Below are 6,000 nucleotides of genomic sequence, written 5' to 3'. Positions count from 1 at the left end.
CTCCTCAAGAACCATCTGAGTCCAGTGGCCAGATAGGAAGCAGGATGATTGGAGATGACCCTGAATATGAGGCAATCAGGGTTAAGTGACTTGTCCAAAGTCACAAAGCTATTAAGAGTCAAGTGTCTGAGGTCAGATTAGAATTCAGTTGTTTCTGACTTCATGGCCGGTGCTCTATCCACTTTGCCACCTAGATGCCAAATTTGTCATATCTCTCTCTCTCTTCCTCTCTTTCTCTCCATATAGATAGATATAAATATATCTATCTATAAATATATAACTCTCTCTCCATATATATGGAGAGTTTTATATATATATATATACACACATATATATGTATGTGTATACACACACACACACACACACACACACACACACATTGCCTCAGCTGCCCCTAGCTCCTGGGGGCCTCTAATTTAAATTGGTTGACTGCAAACCTGATAAGGCCTGGATTTCTGGACCTGATGTTCTTTCGAAGGTCACTAGGCTCTAATCATTCCAACCTCTTTCACCCCAAACCGAAGAACAATCACCAAGCCAAAGTAGGCCCATATTCAAGGGTGACATGATAACCATGGGAAGGGTTCAGTCTAAGCCTATGTTGGAGTTGATTGTTAAATTTTCCATGTGAATTTTTATACCATGATAATTGGGAAGTCTCAAATCTGAGTTTGATTGATTATTTTATTAATTGCCTAGGTTTGAGAAATTGATGGAGAAAATGTTAACCTGGTAAACTTTAAAGTCTGACATGCATATATTTTTTTTTCAGTGAGACAATTACTAAACATTTACCAGCACACTCCTTGCTCAAAACCCCCTCCCTTTACAGCATTTTCTCTCAACACAATTCTATCAAACTAAAAAAAAGTCAAACCAAGAGAAGAAAAGTCCCTTCCAAATGTATCACCAGTTCTATCTGGAACCTCTCTTAATCTCTCTCTCTCTCTCTCTCTCTCTCTCTCTTTCTCCATCCCTTCCAAACACAATCACATATACACATAAACAAAAGCAAACACACATTCATTTTCTTTTCTTTTTAAAAATACTTTATTTTTCCAGTTATATGCGAAGATAGCTTTAAATAATCATTTTTCTGTAAGGTTCTGAATTTCACATTTTTCTCCCTCCTTTCCTTCCCTGACAAAAAGCAATCTAATATAGGTCATAATGTATAACTATGTAAGACATATCCAAATTAATCATGTTATGAATGAAGAATCAAATCAAAACAGGGAAAAAAACATTAAAGAGAAAAAAATACATAAGACAGCTTTAAAAAATTGAATATAGGGGTGGCTAGGTGGTACAGTGGATAGAGCCCTGGAGTCAGAAGGACCTGAGTTCAAAACCAGTTCAAATAACTACCTAGCTGTGTGACCTTGGGCAAATCACTTAATCCCATTGCCTTGCAAACCCCCCCCAAAAATTTTTTTTAAAAAATTGAAGATAGCAAGCTTTGGGCTGCATTTTATCACAAGTGCTTTAGAATATTCTTTGATTATTGTGCCACTGAAATGAACAAGTCTATCATAATTGATAATTATCCAATGTTGCTGTTAGTGTGTACAATGTTCTTCTAGTTCTGCTCACTTTTACTCAGTATCAGCTCATGCAAAATCTTTGCAAGGTTTTCTGAAGTCCTATCCCTCATGATTTCTTATAGAACAATAATATTCTACCATATTTATAAACCACAATTTGTTCAGCCATTCCCAATTGATGGGCATCCCCTCTGCACACTCATTTTCATCAGCCAAGGAATGAGAGGAAGGGAAGCCTGGGTTTGTGTAAGGTAGAGAAAATAAAAATGGGACTAGAAGACCTGGGTCCTATTGGCACATAATTATTAATCATGTGATTTTGAGCAATTCCCTTCCAGGTTCTAAGACCTCAGTTTCCTTATCTGTAGAAAGAAAGGTTAGATTGGATGCCCTCTGTGATCTTTCCAGCTCTGCAAAAATCAGTCTTATGACCATTTCTACAATCCTGTTCTAGAGCCCTCTCAACCTTTGATTTTTTAAGTTCCAACAATTTCCATTTTCAGTTCCCTTTTAAGGATGAAGTTTTACAAACTCAAGACCTTTCCAACTCAGACATTCTATGATTCTAATCAAGGCAAAGACCTTCCCTATTTTACAATTAAGTCAGGTCTAACCCAAAACGTACAGGTCACATGTGACTCTCAAAGTTCATTCATGTGACATTATTATATGTTATTATTATTATTATACTCATTGGTAATATGGGCTACATTGTAGTCATAAATAAAAATTAAATTCTATGTGCATTCTTTGACAAGCTTTTGTTGGATGATACAATCCAGAAGAGCTAAAAGGTTGGTCATCTATGCTCTAGATGAAAAAGTGACTCGCCCAAGGTCAGAGGGTGAGTCAGAAGCAAAGCCACATTGGAAATCAGGTCTTTCTTTTGACTTTCTCTCACAATGGACTCAGGACATCAAACTGTTTCTTTCCTATGGTCTAGGAAGCCCACAGTGCCCATAGTCTATTGCCCTAGGTTGAGGCCTCAAGTAGAGGGCTCCGATTTGGAAGCTATGCCTGGGGTCATGGTGCTCTGGGGGCTGCTATGAGGAAAAGTATTTGGCAACTATCTACTGTTGGTGCCTGAGCCTTGGGCAGGAATGTTGGGTGTGGCAAAGGGTGAGATCAGGTGAATCTGACTGTCTGCCCAGATTTGCTCAGTTTGGTGGAAACTTCTCAAAGGCCCTCAGGCTCAAAAGTTATCTCTAAGGTGGCTTTTGCACGAAAGGAAGAAAAGTGATTCAGTTCAAAACTGGGTGAAGGGACCTAGGTTGCAAGTCAAAGCCCTATTTTTAATTTTTGACTCTAAAACTGCCTCCATCTTTTTTTAAAATTTTTTTTTAATTACCTCTATCTTGATCTTGGTTTGCCTATTAGTACCATGATGGATTTATATTGTAGAACTATGGTTATATAAATTCCCTTCTCTAGGCTTCAGTAAAATGGGAATAATTCCTGCTCCCAGAACTAAGGACTTCAAAGAACATTTTAGTCCAACCAGTAACTCAATAGAAATCTCCTTTACAGCATCCTTGACTAGTGTCCATCTACTCAATGCTTAAACCCTTCCAGAAATGGAGAGTCCACTACCTCACAATTCATTCAACTTCCCTAGCTCCCTATTGCATCAAGGATCAAATCTAAAATTCTCTTTTTAACTTTTAAAAGTTTTCATAACATGACCTCTTCCTACTTTCCTACCTTTCTAATCTTCTTACCACCTTACACCTTCTCCATATTGTAGGAGCTAAAGACATTGGCCTCCTTGTTTTTCCTCAAACGTGGCCCTCCATTTTCCCATTTCATGAATTTTCACTGGTTGTCCTCTATGTCTGAAATATTTTTCTTTCTCATCTCTACGTATTGGCTTTCCTGGTTTTCTTTAGATCTCAGCTAAAGCCTTACCTTCTACAAGTAGCCTTTCCCTATTCTCCTTATAGCTGATGCCTTTCCTCTATTGATTACCTTCAATTTCGCCTGTATATATCTTGATTTTTTATAGTCTGCTCCTATATGAGCTCATTAAAAACAGGGACTTTCGGGCCAGCTAGGTGGCACAGTGGATAAAGCACCGGCCATGGAGTCAGGAGTACCTGGGTTCAGATCAGGTCTCAGACACTTAATAATTACCTAGCTGTGTGGCCTTGGGCAAGCCACTTAACCCCATTTGCCTTACAAAAAACAAAAAACAGGGACTTTCCTTTGCCTTTCTTTGTATCCCTAATGTCTGGCATATGGTAGGCAGTTAATAAATGCCTATTGACTTCTCGACTTATAAGGAAGTTCATTCCACCTTCAGACACCTATCATTTCTCCTCCCAAACATTTCCTTCTTCTCCTCTCCCTTCATTAGATTCCATGATAGGTGGGCAAATGAGGATCAAATGAAAAAATGGATATGGAAGCCCAAAGGTACTGGTTAAAATAGGCATTATAGTAATAGATACTTACAAAGCATTTTAAGGTTTAAAAGCACTATATATATATATATATATATATATATATATATATATATATATATATATATATTTACTTACTTATTTAAACTCTGGACAATCTCATGGTGATGGGGGTAGGTCATAGACAGTGAGTAAATTGAGGAAATGAGCCATGAAGGTGTTTGAAGGAGAGTCAATATGTTTGTTGGCATCCCTAGTACAAGGGCAGAATCAGGTACTGAACTTCCTTAGAAAGGGAGGGGAGTGTTCTGGTGGTTTGTAGACAATTGCTATGCTTGAGTAGAAGATGAGAATTGTATGGATCTCAAAGGACAAGCTACTGAGTGTTGGAGGTTGGGGGAGAACCTGGAAGTGGCAATAAGGGGTAAAGAATATTCTAGTTTCTTTGTCTCAACTGTTGAGCTGAGGGGGATGAATGAAGGTATAGCCAGGGAAAGGGTGACTAGAGAAGTCATGGAGGAACCAGTTCTTGATAATTACCAGAAGTTAGGAGTGAGAAAGGAGAAGATTTAAGATGAAAGAAAGGGTTTTTTTTAAGTTTTGCAAGGCAATGGGGTTAAGTGGCTTGCCCAAGGCCACACAGCTAGGTAATTATTAAGTGTCTGAGACCTGATTTGAACCCAGGTACTCCTGACTCCAAGGCTGGTGCTTTATCCACTGCGCCACCTAGCCGCCCCTAGTTCTTCATTTTTGAAGATGATCAATGATATCTTGGGGTAATAACTTGATTTTTACATGAGACAGAGTTACATAAAATTGTCAGCCTTACACTCTTAGAGTCACCCAAATCCAATGATAAGACAAAAGTCAGGATGACTGGATGACAAGGTTGCAGGCTTTGTTGTCTTCTTTGTCAGATCAACATCTAAGCATTTTACAGCACCTGCTTCAACTGTCTTCTAGGCTTTTCAAGCAGATCGTTCTCATCTGCCCATTCCACCAGGGAAGGTCTTCAAGGTAAATATCTCCCTGACTCTCCAATGGGTTTGAGACCTATTGGTTACCCTCAGGCTCATTTAGATCATCTGTTGAGATGGTTTCCTGGGATGTAGCTGCTGTGCAGGCTATAGCTTCCTGGAGCCATAGGTGAGAGTTGAGTGGCAGGTGGACACCAAAGGTGGATGAACAGAGTTATAAATGGTTGGTCAAGTCCTCACACCAGTGGTGCTAGTACTCCTTAAATATCCCTCAGGAGTTAATGGATCCACCATTACTAGAAGTCTTTAAGCAAGAGGAGGTGAAGTTTTTAGACCATTGTTTGTATGATTCTATGTTTTATCTGAAGGGAAAAGACTATTTCTGATAGTCCTTTTTTATACCACATGATATCTAACCAGTTGTGTGCAGAGCAGTCATTCAATAAATTAATGTTGGTTGATATTGAATTAATGGCATGTGAATACAGTAATTTGATGTCTAGTATCCTGAACCTAGTGTCTGAGACCGGATTTGAACTCAGGTACTCCTGACTCCAAGGCCAGTGCTCTATCCACTGCGCCACCTAGCCACCCCCAAGAAAGTTTTTTTAAAGAAAAAATTTAAGATGAAAGCATATGGAGCAGTTTGCTTGGGAGTTGTAAGGGGTAGGATTGAGAGGGATGGGAATCAGATATTGGGTGATGAGGAATGGATGGGCTTTGTAGATGACCCACAGAAGTTCAGAATCCTGGGATGTATAGGCTATGAGTCAGACTTACATTATTTCTTGCCTGGACTACTACCATAGCCTTCTAATTGATCTCTCTTTCTCAACTCTCTCCCCACTCAATCTAACCCCCAGATAGCTGTCAAAGAGATTTCTCTAAAGCTCAGGTTTACTTAAATCGTTCTCCCTACTGTTCTACCTCGATAAACTGCACTGACTTCCTATTATTTCTAGGATCAAATATAAAGTCTGACATTTAAAGTCCTTCACAATTCATCCTCTCCCTATTTTCTAGTCTTCTGATATCTTACTTTCCTCTGTGATCTGTTCCCTTTACTATTCCTCTCATAGG

Source organism: Macrotis lagotis, chromosome X (assembly GCF_037893015.1).
Source record: "Macrotis lagotis isolate mMagLag1 chromosome X, bilby.v1.9.chrom.fasta, whole genome shotgun sequence".
In the NCBI taxonomy this organism is placed as follows: domain Eukaryota; kingdom Metazoa; phylum Chordata; class Mammalia; order Peramelemorphia; family Peramelidae; genus Macrotis; species Macrotis lagotis.
The sequence above is the reverse complement of the archived record's forward strand: the minus strand, read 5'-3'. Positions refer to the sequence as shown.